At 37.0% G+C, this 19,456-nt stretch overlaps 1 pseudogene across 1 annotated transcript in view; it reads left to right on the forward strand.

The window, feature by feature from the left end:
• LOC309612397 (microspherule protein 1 pseudogene) overlaps positions 1-17,955 on the forward strand; it is a 43,578-nt pseudogene extending 25,623 nt beyond the window's left edge. Inside the window, exon 2 of the transcript XR_014249766.1 lies at positions 12,328-17,955. The product of XR_014249766.1 is annotated as a microspherule protein 1 pseudogene (transcript). The remainder of the gene's footprint in view (positions 1-12,327) is intronic.
• The last annotated feature ends 1,501 nt before the right edge of the window (positions 17,956-19,456 follow it).

The raw sequence follows: 19,456 nt of genomic DNA on the forward strand, positions 1-19,456 counted from the left end.
GGAAAAAGTAATGACTTTTTAATCAGGACTCATATAGAGGTCTCTCAGTCTCCTTCAATTTACAGCAGTGTGCTGCACAAATATTATCATTTTCTTGGTGTTCTTTGGCTTGAAAAAAGTTGGGGAGTACTACTCTATGCTGTCTGTTCCTTCTTTTCTCGATCAGGTAGATCTCTCTGATCTTAACAAGGATCAACTCAACTCAGCCTATGAAAACGGCCAGGAGAGTTGGCTCTGCCATTTTCGGGTCAGAGATGATGTCAGGCAGGACAGACAAAGCCATTCTGACTTGTGAACTTTTGGATTATTCATACTATTAACAGGCTGGCTAATGGGAGGCAGATACCATGTCCCAAATTCTCAAAATTCACTGATACAATCCATCCTTTTAAAATTTCTAATTTCTAATGCAAATCTTTCCTTTTATGATCTTGCTAATTGTCCTCTATATTAACTTATTCTCCATTCTTCCTTTTTACTTGTGATTACAAGGATGTCAGAACTGAACACTCATTTCTTTTTTATCATGTCTAATTCTCCTTGTCTTACTGACCAAGACACTTGTTCTTCTTGAGGGTTGAATATGCTTATCTAATTCTCCTGATATAACACATCATAATTTTATAAAAAGAAACATGCAAACTATTCCCAAATGTGCATTTTCTTATAACTATGCCTATTCTTTTAAAAAATCTCTCATCAAATACATTTTATACATTCATTATTTCACCCAATATATTTCCCTTCCCTTGATCAGTACATTTCCCTTTGGTTAGAGCTGCCAATCAGACTTTAGGCCTGGGGAGGGAGAAATCTGGTTCCTGGTAATATTCAGAAGTCTAGTATATTACCCATCGTTTCTGATCTAAAATTGTGTTCTGAACTTGCTAATCCCAATCAAAAGAGAAACCAAGGCAGAAGATAGGTGAACAGTTAAGGCAATGTGTAGCTACTAAATGTTTTTTCAAATCCGAAGATAATCTCAATTATTCTCCTTTGAGTCTTATTTTTTTCTAACTACTGTATTGCTCTCTATATAAGACCTCATTCTTCTCGATCAGACTGACATTCAGTTTCATAAAACAGCCTGCCTCTAATTACACCTAAAAGGTTGACAAAATTATAATGCATTTTCTCTTCTCATTACCCATCTAAAAGGGAAATTCACTTTGTGAAGATGTAATTTTACTTCTCCTTTTGAGTAACAAGTGAAGGTTCACTGAAATGTGAGGAGTGGCAGCATAATTTTCCCTTATGTTATCTATACAGCATTTGCAGCTAAATTATTTTCTGGTTAAATTTTATTCACAAAGGAGACCATAGCTTGCTTTTCACATTTTTATGACCTAACATGCCACGAGTGTTTCCCAATGCATTGTTAAAGGAATGCCTGCAAGGTCCAATTCCTTTAGTCAGAATCCCACACTAAGAACAGTCCTCTGTGGAGGAGGCCCTTTGTCATGTTGTGCGGATGTTGGAAAACAGCTGATTGGTGACAGAGTTGGACACAGCAATTCTGATTCCTAGAGGTTTGGCTTTCTTCCAAGTACTCTTAGGAGCAGAGCTGATTTATAGGAAGCAATTTGATTGGAGGCATATTCCATCAAATCTGAGTGTTCCTCTCACTGCCGTCTATGGACCATGCTATCAGAATCACCAGGCGTGTGTTAAACATGCAGATGTCCGAATCCATTCCAAACTGTGTAAATGAGACTCTTTGGAGGTGGGATTGGGGAATCTGAACTTTTAAAAGCACTTCAGGGGATTCTTTCTTTTTTAACTAATTTTTAAATTTTTAAAATAATTTTAGATTGACAAGCAGTTGTAAGAAATAATACACAGAGACCCTTTGTATCCTTTCCCAGTTTCCCCAGTGGTACCATCTTGCAAAACTTTAGTATATTATGATAACCAGGATATTGATACTGATACAGTCAAGACACAGAAAAGTTGAGGATCCCTCAAATTGCCCCTTTTATAGCCACACCCACTTCCCTTCCATCCCCACCCCCTCCTTAACCTCTGGGATCCACTAATCTGTTTTCCCTTCCTGTAATTTAGTCATTTCCAGAATGTTATATAAAAGGCATCTTATGTATCCTTTTGGGATTGGCTATTTAACTCAGGGTAATTTGTAGATTCATCCAGCTTGTTGCATGTAACAATGGTTTGTTCTTTTTTGTTACTGAAAAGTTTTCCATGGTATGGAGCTTACTCCAGTCTGCTTAATTTTTGACCCATTGAAGGGCATTTCCAGTTTCTAGCTATTATGAATAAAGCTGCTGTAAACATTTGTGTAAGGTTTTTGTGGAACATAAGTCTTTATTCCTTTGGAATGAATGTCCAGGCATGGAACTGCTGGGTAGTATGGTACTTGCAAGTTTAGTTTTTTAAAAGAGAAAGTTGCCAAACTTTTCCAGAGTGGTTGTACCAATTTTACATTCCCACCAGCAATGTATGAGTGATCCAATTTCTTTGCATCCTTGCCAGCATAAGGTATTGTCACTATTTTATTTTAGCCATTCTGATAGGTGCATGATGACGTTTCACCGTGGTTTTAACTTGTATTCCTTAATAGCTAGATGTTGAACCTCTTTTCATGTGTTTATTTGTCATGTGTATATTCTCTTTGGTCAAATATCTATTCATGTCTTTTGCCTATTTTCTAATTGGATTTTTTAAGACTTTTTTTTTGAAAAAGAGAAGTTTACTGTTAACAGCAAAATTGAGGGGAAGGTACAGAGATTTCCCATGTACCTCCCATGCAAGCAGAGCCTCCCCCATTATTGACATCCCCCACCAGAGTGGTACATTTGTTATAATTGATGAACCTCCACTGATACATCATGACCATCCACAGTCCATAGTTGGCATTATGGTTCACTCTTGGTATGGTATATTCTATGGGTTTGGACAAATGTACAGTGACATGAATCCATCATTATAATATCACACAAAGTATTTTTACCACCCTAAAAACTTCTGTACTTCACCTATTTATCACTCCTCTCACCCCCCAACCTCTAGCAACCATTGATTTTTCACTGTCTATAGTTTTGCCTTTTCCAGAATGTTATATATTTGGAATGATGCCGTATGTAACCTTTTCAGATTGGTTTCTTTTGTTTAGTAATACGCATTAAGTTCCCTTCGTGTCTTTTCATGGCTTGATAGCTCATTTCTTTTTAGCACTGAATAGCATTCCATTGTCTGGATGTACCTCAGTTTATTCATCTTGTTTGCTTCCACGTTTTGGCAATTATGCATAAAGCTGCTATAAGTATCTGTGTTCAGGGTTTTGTGTGGACGTAAGTCTTTAGTTCATCTGGGTAAATACCAAGGAGCACAACGGCCGCATCATATGGTAAGAGTGTGTTTAGTTTTGTAGAAACCACCAAACTGCCTTCCAAAGTGGCTGCACCATTTTGCAGTTCCACCAGCAATGTATGAGAGTTCCTGTTGCTCCACACCCTCACCAGCATTTGGTGTTACCGGTGTTCTGGATTTTGGTCCTTCTACTAGGTGAGTAGAGTTATATTGTTTTAATTTGCATTTCCTTGATGACATATGTAGAGCATGTTTCATACGCTTGTTTGCCATCTGTATATCTTCTTTAATGAGATATCTTTGGATATTTTTTTCTTGTTGAGATTTGAAAGTTCTTTATATATTTTATACAGCAGTTTTTTGTTGCATATGTGGTTTGCACATATTTTCTCCCAGGCTGTACCTTGTCTTTTCACTTTTTTCCCAAGGTCTTTTACAGAGTAAATATTTTAAATTTTGATGAAGTTGAACTTGTCAACGTTTTCTCTTATGGTTTGTGCTTTGGTGTTAAGTTGAAGAAATCTGCCTATCTCTAGCGAGATAGCATAGTTGTATTTTTTATATTTAACTCTGTGATCTGTTTTGACTTAATGTTTCTATAAGGAACGAGACTTTGGTCAAGATTTTTGTTTTCCCTTTGGATGCACCTTTTGTTGAAAAGGCTACCTTTGCACCTTTGTCAACAATCAGTTGGATGTATTTGTGTGGGTCTGTTTCTGGGTTTTCTGTTTTGTTCCACTGATCATGTCTCTCTGACAGCACCACACAGTCTGGATTCAGGTAGCTATATGATAAGTCTTAAAATCTGTTGGACAGATTTCTTCCATATTATTCTCTCTTTTCAAAATTGTTTTAGTAATTCTAGTCCCTTTACATTTCCATACACATTTTATAATAACCTCGTCTACATTTACAAAAATCTTGCTGAGATTTTGATAGGAATTGCCTTAAACCTGTGTATTAATTTGGGGAAAATAGACATTTTTACTATTTTGAGTTTTCCAATCCATGAACACATCTCTCTGTTTGTTTAGATATTTTTTGAGTTCTTTCATCAGCATTTAGTAGTTTTTAGCACATAAATCTGTTCATGTTTAGTTAGACTTACACCTAGCTTATTATTATTTTTTGGTGATTGTTAGTGGTATTTCTAATTTTGTTGTCTACATGTCCATTGCTAGTATTATATAGACGTCTTCTTGATTTTTGTATATTTGTCTTGTATCCTGTGATCTTACCAAACCGACTTATTTGTTCTAGGAGGTGTTTTTGTTTTTGTTTTGTTTTGTCTTTTTTGTAGATCCCTTGGAATTTTCTATATAGACAAACATGTCATCTGCAAATAGGGACAGTTTTACTTCTTCTTCCTTTCCAATCTGTATGCCTTTTATTTCCCTAATATAATGACTAGAACTTCACTATTGTGAAGAGGAGCAGTGAGAATGGGCATCCTTACATTGTGCCCAAATTTAGGAGAAAAGCATTTTAGTCTTGCACCATTAAGTATAATGCTTTTTGTAGGCTTCTTGTAGATGCTCTTTATCAAGTTGAGGATGTTACCGTCTATTCCTATTTTTCTGAGAGATTTTGCTATTAATGGGTATTAAATTTCATCATATGCTTTTACTCTTCTTTTTTTCAGTTTAGATATAATTGAATTATATCTCAAATACTTTTTCTTCATTGAATTATATGATATTGTGGTTTATCTTCTTTAGCCTGTTTATATGGTAGATTACACTGATTAGTTTTCAAATACTGAAACAGCTTTGCATTCCCCTACAACCCCTACTTGGTCTTGGTGTTTAATTCTTTTTATATTTTGTTACATTCTATTTGCTAATATTATGTTAAGGGGTTTTGCATCTATATCCATGAAGGATGTTGGTCTGCAGTTTCCTTTTTTTTTTTGTATTGGTATAAAGGTAATACTAACTTCCTAAAATGAATTGGGAAGTATCATTTTCTCTTCTGCTTTCTGGAAGAGATCATGAAGAATTGGTATTAATTCTTCTTTTAACATCTGGAAGGATTCTCCAGTGAAACCATCTAGGCCTGGAGATTTCTTTTTTGTGAGTATCTGAATTAGGAATTCAATTCCTTAACAGTTCATAGGGCTAGTCAGATGATCTCTTTCATATTGGGTATGTTGTGATAATTTGTGCTTTTTAAGAAATTGGTCTATTTCATCTAAGTTGCCAATATACGTGTATAGAATTGTTCGTAGCATTTCCTTAGACATACTTTTTGAAGTCTTCAGGGTCTGTAGTGATATCCCCTGTTCCATTCCTCATATTGGTAATTTGTATCTTCACTTTTTAAAATTTGTCAGTCTTGTTAGAGGTTTATTAATTTTATTAATCTTTTCACAGAACCAACTTTTTGTTTCATTAATTTTCTCTACTGTTTTCCTATTTTCAATTTCATTGATTTCTGCTGTTTATCATTTCCTTCTTCCTGCTTGCATTCAGCTTATTTTGCTCTTCTTTTTCTAGGTTCTTAAGTGGGAGTTTAGATTATTTTCTAGTCTATGTATTTAGTATATAAATTTGCCTTTAGTACTGCTTTAATGATGCCCACAAACTGTAATATGCTAAATTTTCATTTTCATTCATTTCAATGTATTTTTTCAGTTCCCTTAAAACTTCCTTTTTACTTCTGGATTATTTATAAATGTGTTCATTAGTTTCCAGTCATCTTTCTGTTATTGATTTCTAATTTGATTTCATTGTGGTCAGGGAGCACACTTTGTATGATTTCAATTATTTTAAATTTGTTAAATGTTGTTTCATGGCTGGGTATATGGTCTATCTTGGGCCATGGTTACTGGAAAATAATGTGTATTCTCCTTTTATTCGGTGGAGTGTTCTGTAAATACTGATTAGATACTGTTGGTCGATGGTGTTATTGAGGTCTTCTGTATCCTTGCTAATTTTATGTCTAGTTGTTCTTTTAATTGTTCAGAGAGGATTGTTGAGCTATCTAACTATAATTGTGTATTTGTCTATTTCTTCTTTTAGTTTTACTAGTTTCACTTCACATATTTTGTAGCTCTCTTGTTTGATGCATACACATTTAGGGTTGCTATGTTTTCTTGGAGGGTTGACACCTTTATCATTAAATCTCTCTCTCTACCTTGATAATTTTCTTTGCCTTGAAGTCTACTTTATTTGATATTTATATAGCCACTTGTGCTTCCTTTTGATTACTGTTTTCATGGTACATCTTTTTCCATTCTTTTACTTTCAAACTGCCTATATAATTATATTTAAAGTGAATTTCTGGAGAAATTCCCAGCAATTTACAGAGATTCACAGCATATAGTTGGGTCATATTTTTAAATCCACTCTGTCAATTTATGTCTTTTAATTGGTATATTTAGGTTATTTACATTTAATATAATTATTGGTGTTAGGGTTCAAGTCTGCTATTTTAATTTTTGTTTTATGTATGCTCTTTTTTTTGGTTTCTTTCTTTTATTTTTCATGCCTTTATGTGGTCACTTGAAGATTTTTTAGAATTCCATTTTGATTCATCTATTCATCTAGTGTTTTTTTTAAAAAGATGTCCTTGGTATATTAAATATTTATTTATTTGGCTGTGCTGGGTCTTAGTTGCGGCATGCAGGACCTCTTTGTTGTGGCACATGGGATGTTTTAGTTGAGGCAGGCAGGATCTAGTTCCCTGACCAGGGATCAAACCCATGCCCCCTGCACTGGGAGCGCAGAGTGTTAACTACTGGATCACCAGGGAAGTCCCTATAGTGTTTTTTTTTGAATTGAAGTATAGCTGATATACTATATTATATAAGTTACAGGTGTACAATAAGTATAAGTATTCACTATAAGTATACTTATATAAGAAAGGTTATACTCCATTTATACTTATTATAGATATTGGCTATATTCCATATGTTGTACAATATATCCTTGTAGCTTATTTTATACATAATAGTTTGTACCTCTTAATCTCCTACCCCTTTATCGCCCCTCCCCCCTTCCCTTTCTCCACTGGTAACCAGTAATTTCTTCTCTATATCTGAGTCTGTTTCTTTTTTTGTTGTTATATTTACTAGTTTGTTGTATTTTTTACATTACACATATAAGTGATATCATACAGTATTGTCTTTCTCTATCTGACTTATTTCACTTAGCATAATACCCTCCAAATCCATCCATGTTGTTGCAAATGGCAAAATTTCATTCTTTTTTTGGCTGAGTAGTTTTCCATTGTATATGTATCATCATAATAATGATATTAGAACATTCTCTAACATGGTATACAAAAATAAACTCAAAAGATTAAAGACATAAACGTAAGACCAGAAACCATAAAACTCCTAGAAGAAAACATAGGCAGAACACTCTTTGACATAAATCATAGCAATATTTTTTTCAGATCCATCTCCTAAAGCAAAGGAAATAAAAGCCAAAATAAACAAATAAGACCTAATTAAACTGAAAAGCTTTTGCACAGCAAAGGAAACCATTGACAAAACAAAAGGCAACCTACAGAATGGGAGACAATATTTGTAAATGATATGACCGATAAGGGGTTAATAACCAAAATATATAAACATCTATAGTGTTTTTGAGTGTATCTCTTTATATAGCTCTTTTAGTGGTTGCTCTAGATATAACATTATACACACAAAACTTATCAGAATCTACTGGTGTCATCATTTTGCCAGTTTATGGGCAGTATAGAAACCTCACTTCCCTTTACATTTTTATCCTCCCTTGTTTATAATACATAAAAACAATTATAGTATAGATGAACTTATTATCATATAACACTTTATAATAAAATTACCTTAGATTATTATTTTATATACATTTAGAACCACATTAGACAGTTACAATTTTTGTTTCAACCATCAAACATAATTTAGAACTTTAGAAGAGAAGGAAAGTCTATTGTATTTACCCATATTTCTGCTTACCAAGTTCTTTCTTTATTCCTGATTATTTTAGTTCCCACCTGCTGTTGTAATAAATCACCACAAATATTTTGGAATAAACAACACAAATTTATTTTCTTTTAGTTCTAGAGGTCTGAAGTTTGAAATAAATTTCACTGGGTTAAAAGCTGAGGCATCAGTAAGGCTGCATTTTTTTCCTGAAGGTTCTTGAGGAGAATCTGTTTCCTTCACTTTTCCCGCTTTTAGTGGCCACCTGCATTTCTTGGCTTGTTTTGTCTTTCTACTCGGGCAAGGTGCAACTCTAAAATTTTGTTGTTTTCCCCAACCCAAGTTAGGATCTGTGCTGCTGGCTAATAAATTCCCAGGTAGATATCCATGAATCTTGCTCTATTTTCACTTTCCCTGGAACTCAGTCCCTCCAGTTATGATCAGTGACACTGCCATCACTTTCTCCTGAGACATAGTTTATCTCTATGTGTTCTAGTTCCTAAGACAAGATTTCTGGTTTTTGGTTTTTTGTTTTTAGTCCTGCTTCCTTGTTTTTCTCTAGTTACAACACAGGCTAATATATGTGGATGCATCTCCCTGACGATACCTAACTGTTGCCTGGACTCCTGGTTATGTCTAGCCCTGATGTCATATCTGTGCACTATATAGACCTTCTGGGACCCTAGCTTTTCCCTTGAAATACTGTAGGCTTTAATGTATCCTGAACATGACTCAGCTTCCTATGCCCTTTAAACATTTCCTTACTCTCACTGCCCAGGTACCATTTTGCTCTCATAGTTGAATTTCATTTAACATAGAATTTTAAATTTCAATGAAAATGGAAAATAATCTTGCAAAGAAAACTAACCTAAGGATGGCTAATTCAGCTCCATCAATTTTTTATACACCAAGTTCTCCCTTTTTAAATTTATAGTGGCCTAACCATGACACATTCTTGTGGTATAGTGTCTCTGGTATCCTGTACAATTCTGTGCCTACGTTCAGCTCGTAAATTATTTCATGCTTTGGTTTTAGAGTTTATAGTTTCACATTTGAGTTTAGAGTTTCAGATTATAATTTTTACTGCTGATAGTCATTGTGCCATTTACTCAGGAGACCATAGAATATGAGGCAAAATAAAGCTCCAACTCCAGAGTCAGACTTCCTGGGATGAAGCTTTCTTGCCTCAGTTACTAACAATGTGAACTTGGGCAGTGATTTCATCTCTCTAAGCACATTTATTATTATAAACTGAGAATAACAATAATAATGGCATTTGTATATTAGATTTTTAATGAAGATTAAATCAAATACTGTATATAAAGGTAAGTACCACAGTTCCTTCATGTAATAACTTCTCAATAAATGCTGTGATGTTTTTTATTACTTATTTATGACAAAACTGCAAACTCAGAATTTTAGCTAAGCTTAACACTATCAGTTAATTTTACCAACCATTAAGGTTTGATTAGTTTTACATTTAGCAAATAACCAAAGAGGTCTATTTATTAACTGTCCGCCACACACCTGAAAGAGTCCTCTATCAACAATGAATCTCCTTTTTGGTTACAAATTGCACATGGAGCTTCACTTCCAAAACCAGGCATAGTTGTGGTTCTCAGAGTGCATCGCCAGAGAAGGTAATAGAAATGCAAGTTCTTGGGTCCCTCTCCTGACTACTGAATCAGAAGCTTGGGGAGTGAGGTTCAGTAAGCTGTGCTTTCACAAGGCCTGCAGGGGATTCTGATATACAGTCAAGTTTGAGAACCACTGTTAGGTGAGGGTTTGAACTGCTTCATGCAGTACCTGTCTCACTGCTCTTGCTGTGGTGTTCACTGTTCTTCCTGCTGACATGCTCGTCATATAACATTAGCTGATTAGGAAACTAAAAGGCCCAGCGTAGAATTAAATGCTTATGTTAGATTTAGGGGGAAAACCATTTTTATCTAAAGGCAGGGGATAGCTAGATGGCTGAACCAAGCAGTCGTGTCTCCTGTGAATAATCACTGGAAATGCCTATTTCATTTGATTATCTGCTTTTCTGTTCAATAGCAACAACCAAGGCCTGAGGATCTTTATTTTCCTTCCTTGGAGATAATCCCTGAGAAACTGGGATTTGTTAGTGTCAATGACTGCCTTATGCATTGTTATTTTAAGGGGTCTCTTAATTTAATCTTAGTATAATCTCTTTTTTTTGGTTAGTGTTTCAGTGCTTATATCAACACATGAATAAACTTAGAGTGACTGCTTAAAAGCATTTTCGGTAGAGCCTGGGAAGTTGTAAATATAATTTCATTTATTCTGAACAGATAATTTCTGGATAAACAGTAATTCAGTTGCTAAAAGCTATCATTGTCATGTTTTCACATTTTCTAAGCATGCAAAATGAAGCATAAATATTACATAGAATTGAGAATGGTGATATTGAATCTTATGTAAATTGAGTATATGAATTCTCAAGAAATAGCATGTTCTTTCCATTTACTTTTTTTTTTTTAAAGTGATAATCCATTTATTTATTTATTTATTTATCTTTGGCTGCGCTGGGTCCTCGCTTCTGTGCGAGGGCTTTCTCCAGTTATGGCAAGTGGGGGCCACTCTTCATCGCAGTGCGCCGGCCTCTCACCATCGTTGCCTCTCTCGTTGCGGAGCACAGGCTCCAGACGCGCAGGCTCAGCAATTGTGGCTCACGGGCGTAGCCGCTCCGCGGCATGTGGGATCTTCCCAGACCAGGGCTCGAACCCGCGTCCCCTGCACCGGCAGGCAGACTCTCAACCACTGCACCACCAGGGAAGCCCCTTTCCATTTACTTTTATGGGAATCCTAATATATTGGAAAACCCAAGGAGAGAACTAGCCTTAGAGCAGACAGGCCTGCACAATATCAGGTCTGCCACCTCCTTGACGAGGAGTTTGGGTAACCTTTTTAATATCCCAAAACTCTGATTTCTCTTATTTAAAATGAAGACAAGAAGGCCAATTTCAGAGGGGATTAAGGATTAAATGAAACAATACAGGTAAAGGTCTGGCATAGGGTAAAATCTCAAGAAATATTGTCATTATTTCTGAGGCATTTTATACATTAGGTAGTTTTGGTTTGCATTTGGTAATCTTTGTAACTGATAAGACAGTTTATATACCTCTTCATTTTTGGTTCCATGTTTGAGTTTTCAGTTTTCCTATGAGTTATATAGGATAGATCTCTTTATTGGTTTTTTGTTTTTGTTTTTTGTTTTTGTTTTTTTTTAACAGAAGTGTTTAATGACACTGATTGCTAGCTTTGACACAGATTCATAAAACTTTAGAAACAGATCTAGGAGTGATTGATCTTGGAGGCTGTCTAGTTCAAGCTCCACCTTTAACAAATAAAGAATCTGAGGCCCTGACAGAGGAAATGACATACCCAAGGCTCAGAGCTAGTCGTAGGCACACTGCTATCTATTCCCTCTTAGCTGGTAACCTGTTATGTGGCAGGGAGAAACAGATCTTCTCAAATGTCCAAAGAACCTTAGCTTGTCCCATGAGGCCCTACCCGATGTGGCCTCCTCTTATTTCCAGCTTCATCTTCACTACTTCCTGCCTCACACATCATGATTCTGCAATATATATAATACTGAGCGTTTTCTTTATTCCAGTTCTGCTGACGTTATCTTCTTTTCCTGAAAGACTCTTTCCACCCTTCCCTATTTCCAACTCATTATTTCTAACTGTGAATCACGGAATAGGAGTCTTTGAAGCTCCCACAGTCCTGTCCCCATGTCCCACCCCCTCATACAGCAAGACCTCCCAGGCTGAGAGGTACCACACTGTGTTATAATGATATATTGATATGTCTCGTCACTTTATTACAAAACTCTCAAGTGCTGGGAACATGTCATTTATTTCTCTATTTTCAGTATCTACTGTAGGATCTGGCACATTTTTAAAATTTATTTTTATTATTTTTTTAACAACTTTATTGGAGTATAGTTGCTTTACAATGTTGTGTTAGTTTCTGCTGTATAACAAACTGAATCAACTATACGTATACATATATCCCCATATCCCCTTCCTCTTGCGTCTCCCTCCCACCCTCCCTATCCACCCCTCTAGGTGGTCACAAAGCACTGAGCTGATCTCCCTGTGCTATGCAGCTACTTCCCACTAGCTATGTATTTTACATTTGGTAGTGTGTATATGTCAATGCTACCCCCTCACTTCATCCCAGCTTACCCTTCCCCCTCCCCATGTCCTTAAGTCCACTCTCTACATCTGCATCTTTATTCCTGTCCTGCCCCTAGGTTCATCAGAACCATATTTTTTAGATTCCATATATATGTGTTAGCATTCGGTATTTGTTTTTCTCTTTCTGACTTACTTCACTCTGTATGACAGACTCTAGGTCCATCCACCTCACTACAAATAACTCAATTTCATTTCTTTTTATGGCTGAGTAATATTCCATTGTATATATGTGCCACATCTTCTTTATCCATTCATCTGTCGATGGACACTTAGGTTGCTTCCATGTCCTAGCTGTTGTAAATAGTGCTGCAATGAACATTGTGGTATATGACTCTTTTTGAATTATGGTTTTCTCGGGGTATATGCCTAGTAGTGGGATTGCTGGGTCATATGGTAGTTCTATTTCTGTTTTTTTAAGGAACCTCCATACTGTTCTCAATAGTGGCTGTATCAATTTACATTCCCACCAACAGTGCAAGAGGGTTCCCTTTCCTCCACACCCTCTCCAGCATTTGTTGTTTGTAGATTTTCTGATGATGCCCATTCTAACTGGTGTGAGGTGATACCTCATTGTAGTTTTGATTTGCATTTCTCTAATAATTAGTGACATTGAGCAGCTTTTCATGTGCTTCTTGGCCATCTGTATGTCTTCTTTGGAGAAATGTTGATTTAGGTCTTCTGCCCATTTTTGGATTGGGTTATTTGCTTTTTTTATATTGAGCTGCATGAGCTGCTTGTATATTTTGGAGATTAATCCTTTGTCCATTGATTCGTTGGCAAACATTTTCTCCCATTCTGAGGGTTGTCTTTTTGTCTTGTTTATGGTTTCCTTTGCTGTGCAAAAGCTTTTAAGTTTCATTAGGTCCCATTTGTTTATTTTTGTTTTTATTTCCATTTCTCTAGGAGGTTGGTAAAAAAGGATCTTGCTGTGATTTATGTCACAGAGTGTTCTGCCTATGTTTTCCTCTAAGAGTTTGATAGTGTCTGGCCTTACATTTAGGTCTTTAATCCATTTTGAGTTTATTTTTGTGTGTGGTGTTAGGGAGTGTTCTAATTTCATTCTTATACATGTAGCTGTCCAGTTTTCCCAGCACCACTTATTGAAGAGGCTGTCTTTTCTTCGTTGCATATTCTTGCCTCCTTTATCAAAGATAAGGTGACCAAATGTGCATGGGTTTATCTCTGGGCTTTCTATCCTGTTCCATTGATCTATGTTTCTGTTTTCATGCCAGTACCATACTGTCTTGATTGTTGTAGCTTTGTAGTATAGTCTGAGGTCAGGGAACCTGATTCCTCCAGCTCCGTTTTTCTTTCTCAAGATTGCTTTGGCTATTCGGGCTCTTTTGTGTTTCTATATAAATTGTGAAATTTTTTGTTCAAGTTCTGTGAAAAATGCCATTGGTAGTTGATAGGGATTGCACTGAATCTGTAGAATGCTTTGGGTAGTATAGTCATTTTCACAATGTTGATTCTTCCAATCCAAGAACATGGTATATCTCTCCATCTGTTTGTATCATCTTCAATTTCTTTCACCACGGTCTTATAGTTTTCTGCATACAGGTCTTTTGTCTCCTTAGGTAGGTTTATCCCTAGGTGTTTTATTCTTTTTGTTGCAGTGGTAAATGGGAGTGTTTCCTAAATTTCTCTTTCAGATTTTTCATCACTAGTGTATAGGAATGAAAGAGATTTCTGTGCATTAGTTTTGTATCCTGCTCCTTTACCAAATTCATTGATTAGCTCTAGTAGTTTTCTGCTGGCATCTTTAGGATTCTCTATGTATAGTATCATGTCATCTGCAACCAGTGACAGTTTTACTTCTTCTTTTCTGATTTTGATTCCTTTTATTTCTTTTTCTTCTCTGATTGCTGTGGCTAAAACTTCCAAAACTATGTTGAAAAATAGTGGTGAGAGTGGGCAACCTTATTTTGTTTCTGATCTTAGTGGAAATGGTTTCAGTTTTTCGCCATTGAGAACGATGTTGGCTGTGGGTTTGTCATATATGGCCTTTATTATGTTTAGGTAAGTTCCCTGTATGCCTAGTTTCTGGAGGGTTTTCTTCATAAATGGGTGTTGAATTTTGTCAAATCTTTTTCTGCCTCTATTGAGATGATCATATGGTTTTTCTTCATCAATTTGTTAATATGGTGTATCACATTGATTGATTTGCATATATTGAAGAATCCTTGCATTCCTGGGATAAACCCCACTTGATCATGGTGTATAATCCTTTTAATGTGTTGTTGGATTCTGTTTGCTAGTATTTTGTTGAGGATTTTTGCATCTATGTTCATCAGTGATATTGGCCTATAGTTTTCTTTTTTTGTGGCATCTTGGTCTGGTTTTGGTATCAGGGTGATGGTGGCCTTGTAGAATAAATTTGGGAATGTTACTCCTTCTGCTGTATTTTGGAAGATTTTGAGAAGGATAGGTGTTAGCTGTTCTCTAAATGTATGATAGAATTTGCCTGTGAAACCATCTGGTCCTGGGCTTTTGTTTGTTGGAAGATTTTTAATCACAGTTTCAATTTCAGTGCTTGTGATTGGTTTGTTTATATTTTCTATTTCTTCGTGGTTCAGTCTCAGAAGATTGTGCTTTTCTAAGAATTTGTCCATCTTTTCCAAGTTTTCCATTTTATTGGCATAGAGGTGCTTGTAGTAATCTCCCATGATCCTTTGTATTTCTGCAGTGTCGGTTGTTACTTCTCCTTTTTCATTTCTAATTCTGTTGATTTAAGTCTTCTCCCTTTTCTTCATGATGAGTCTGGCTAATCGTTTATCAATTTTGTTTATCTTCTCAAAGAACCAGCTTTTAGTTTTATTGATCTTTTCTATTCTTTCCTTCATTTCTTTTTCATGTCTTTCTTTTTTTGTTTGTTATTTTTTTTAACATCTTTATTGAAGTATAATTGCTTTACAATGGTATGTTAGTTTCTGGTTTATAACAAAGTGACTCAGCTATATTTCATTTATTTCTGATCTGATCTTTATGATTTCTTTCCTTCTTCTAACTTTGCAGTTTTTTTGTTCTTCTTTCTCTAATTGCTTTAGGTGTAAGGTTAGGTTGTTTATTTGAGATTTTTGTTGTTTCTTGAGGTAGGATTGTATTGCCTTAAAATTCCCTCTTAGAACTGCTTTTGCTTTGGGGTCGTCGTGTTTTCATTGTCATTTGTTTCTAGGTATTTTTTGATTTCCTCTTTGATTTCTTCAGTAATCTCTCCGTTATTTAGTAGCGTATTGTTTAGCCTCCATGTGTTTGTATTTTTTATAATTTTTTCCTGTAATTGATATCTAGTCTCACAGTGTTGTGGTCTGAAAAGATACTTGATACGATTTCAGTTTTCTTAAATTTACCAAGGCTTGCTTTGTGACCCAAGATATGATCTATCCTGGAGAATGTTCCTTGAACACTTGAGAAGAAAGTGTATTCTTTTGTTTTTGGATGGAATGTCCTATAAATATCAATTAAGTCCATCTTGTCTAAAGTATCATTTAAAGCTTGTGTTTCCTTATTTATTTTCATTTTGGATGATCTGTCCATTGGTGAAAGTGAGGTGTTAAAGTCCCCTACTATTATTGTGTTACTGTTGATTTCCCCTTTTATGGCTGTTAGCATTTGCCTTATGTATTGTGGTGCTCCTATGTTAGGTGCATAAATATTTACAATTGTTATATCTTCTTCTTGGATTGATCCCTTGATCATTATGTAGTGTCCTTCTTTGTCTCTTGTAATAGTCTTTATTTTGAAGTCTATTTTGTCTGATATGAGGATTGCTACTCCAGCTTTCTTTTGATTTCCATTTGCATGGAATATCTTTTTCCATGCCCTCATTTTCAGTCTGTATGTGTCCCTAGGTCTGAAGTGGGTCTCTTGTAGACAGCATATATATGGGTCTTGTTTTTGTATCCATTCAACCAGTCTGTGTCTTTTGGTTGGAGCATTTAATCCATTTACATTTAAGGTAATTATCAATATGTATGTTCCTATTATCATTTTCTTAATTTTTTGGGTTTGTTATTGTAGGTCTTTTCCTTCTCTTGTGTTTCCTGCCTAGAGGAGTTCCTTTAGCATTTGTTGTAAAGCTGGTTTGGTGGTGCTGAATTCTCTTAGCTTTTGCTTGTTTGTAAAGTTTTTAATTTCTCTGTCGAATCTGAATGAGATCCTTGCCAGGTAGAGTAATCTTGGCGTACGTTTTTCCTTTCCATCACTTTATATATTTCCTGCCACTCCCTTCTGGCTTGCAGAGTTTCTGCTGAAAGATCAGCTGTTAATCTTATGGCGATTCCCTTGTATGTTATTTGTTGTTTTTCCCTTGCTGCTTTCAATATTTTTTCCTTGTATTTAAATTTTGATAGTTTGATTACTATGTGTGTTGGCATGTCTGTCCTTGGATTTGTCCTGTATAGGACTCTCTGCACTTCCTGGACTTGACTGACTATTTCCTTTCCCATGTTAGGGAAGTTTTCAACTATAATGTCTTCAAATATTTTCTCAGAGCCTTTCTTTTTCTCTTCTTCTTCTGGGACCCCTATAGTTCAAATGTTGTTGTGTTTAATGTTGTCCCAGAGGTCTCTGAGACTGTCCTCAGTTCTTGTCATTCTTTTTACTTTTTTCTCCTCTGTGGTAATGATTTCCACTATTTTATCTTCCAGGTCATTTATCCATTCTTCCGTCTCAGTTACTCTGCTATTGATTCCTTCTAGAGAATTTTAAATTTCACTTATTGTGCTGTTCGTCATTGTTCGTTTGCTCTTTAGTTCTTCTAGGTCGTTGTTAAACGTTTCTTGTATTTTCTCCATTCTATTTCCAAGATTTTGGATCATCTTTACTATCATTACTCGAATTTGTTTTCATGTAGCCTGCCTATTTCCTCTTCATTTGTTTGGTTTGGTGGGTTTTTATCTTGCTCCTTCATCTGCTGCGTATTTCTGTCTTCTCTTTTTGTTTAACTTACTGTGTTTGCGGTCTCCTTTTCTCAGGCTGCAGGTTGATAGTTCCTGATGTGTTTTGTTTCTGCCTCCAGTGGTGAGGTTGGTTCCCTGGCTTGTGTAGGCTTTCTGGCGGAGGGGACTGGTGCCTGTGTTCAGGTGGGTGGGGCTGGATCATTTCTTTCTTGTGGGCAGGGCTGTATCCAGTGGTGTGTTTGGGGGTGTCTGTGAACTTAGTATTATTTAGGCAGCCTCTCTGCTAATGGATGGGGTTGTGTTCCTCTCTTACTAGTTGTTTGGCATGGGGCATCCAGCACTGGAACTTGCTGGCCATTGGGTAGAGCTGGGTCTTACTGTTGAGACCGAGAACTCTGGGAGAGCTCTCACTGATTGATATTACATTGGGTGGGTGGTCTCTGGTGCTCCAGTGTCCTGAACTTGTCTCTCCCACCTCAGAGGCTCAAGTCTGACTCCAGGCCAGAGCACCAAGACCCTGTCAGCCACATGGCTCAGAAGAAAAGGGAGAAAAAAAGAAAGAAAAAAATAAAAATAAAAGTAAAAAAATAAAAAATCAAAATTAAAAATTAAAAAAAATTATTAACATAAAAAATAATAATAGTTAAAAAGAAAAAAAAAGAACAACCAAACCAATAAAGAAATCCACCAATGATAACAAGCACTAAAAATTAAAACAAGATAAACATAAATACCAGAAACAAATCAGTCGCACACCGTAAACCCCAAGTCTACTGTTGCTCCTAAAGTCCACCGCCTCAATAATTTTGGGATGGTTCGTTGTCTATTCAGGTATTTCCACAGTTGCAGGGTACATCAAGTTGATTGTGGGGACTTAATCTACTGCTCCTGAGGCTGCACAGAGAAATTTCCCTTTCTCTTCTGTTTTCAAAGCTCCTGGGGTCAGCTTTGGTTTTGGACCCACCTCTGTGTGTAGGCCGCCCTCAGGCATCTGTTACCCACCCAGATAGGAGGGGGTTAAAGTAGCAGCTGATTAAGGAGCTCTTGTTCATTCAGGCCAGGGGGAGAGAAGGGTACAGTCATTATAATTAGAAGGTGTGGTGAACCTGTGTTGGCAGAGGGTGGCATGACTTTGCAACAGCCCGAGGTGCACTGTGTGTTCTCTTGGGGAATTTGTCCCTGGATCACAGGACCTTGGCAGTGGCGGGCTGCACAGGCTTCTGGGGTGTGTGTGCGTGTGTGTGTGTGTGTGTGTGTGTGTGTGTGTGTGTGTGTGTGTGTGTGTGTGTTGATAGTGACTTGTGGTGGCTGCAGCAGCAGCGTTAGCATTCCATGCCTGTCTCTGGGGTCCAAGCTGACAGCCGCTGCTCGCACCCATCTCTGGAGCTCATTTAGGCGGTGCTCTGCCTTCTGTGGGTAGACAGGGGAGGAATCCCCTCTCCTCGAGCACCCCGAAACAATGGTGTCTTGCCTCTTCGGCAGGTCCCTACTTTTTCCCGCACTCACTCCCGGCTAGCTGTGGTGTACTAGCCACCTCAGGCTGTTTTCATGCAGCCAACCCCAGTCCTCTCCCTGGGATCTGACTTCTGAAGCCCGAGCCTCAGCTCCCAGCCCCAACCTGTCCCGGCCAGTGGGTAAGCAGACAAGCCTCTAGGTCTGGTTAGTGCTGGTCGGCACTGATCCTCTGTGATGGAATCTCTCCGCTTTGCCCTCTGCACCCCTGTTGCTGTGCTCTCCTCCGTGGCTCTAGATCTCCCCACCCATCACATCCTCACCAGTGAGAGGGCTTCCTAGTGTGTGGAAACTTTTCCTCCTTCATAGGTCCCTCCCAGAGGTGCAGGTCCTGTCCCTATTCTTTTGTCTCTCTTTTTTCTTTCTCCCTACCGAGGTATGTGGGGATTTTCTTGCCTTTTGGGAAGTCTGAGGTCTTCTGCCAGCATTCAGTAAGTGTTCTGTAGGAGTTCTTCCACTTGTAGATGTATTTCTGATGTATTTTTGGGGAGGAAGGTGATCTCCACATCTTACTCCTCCATCGTCTTGAAGGTCCCCCTCTTGCACATTTTATATGTTCAGCCAGCGCTTGTTGAACCGAGCTG

The sequence above is a fragment of the Balaenoptera borealis genome (genome assembly GCF_965194805.1).
Source record: "Balaenoptera borealis genome assembly, chromosome: 15".
Classification (NCBI taxonomy): domain Eukaryota; kingdom Metazoa; phylum Chordata; class Mammalia; order Artiodactyla; family Balaenopteridae; genus Balaenoptera; species Balaenoptera borealis.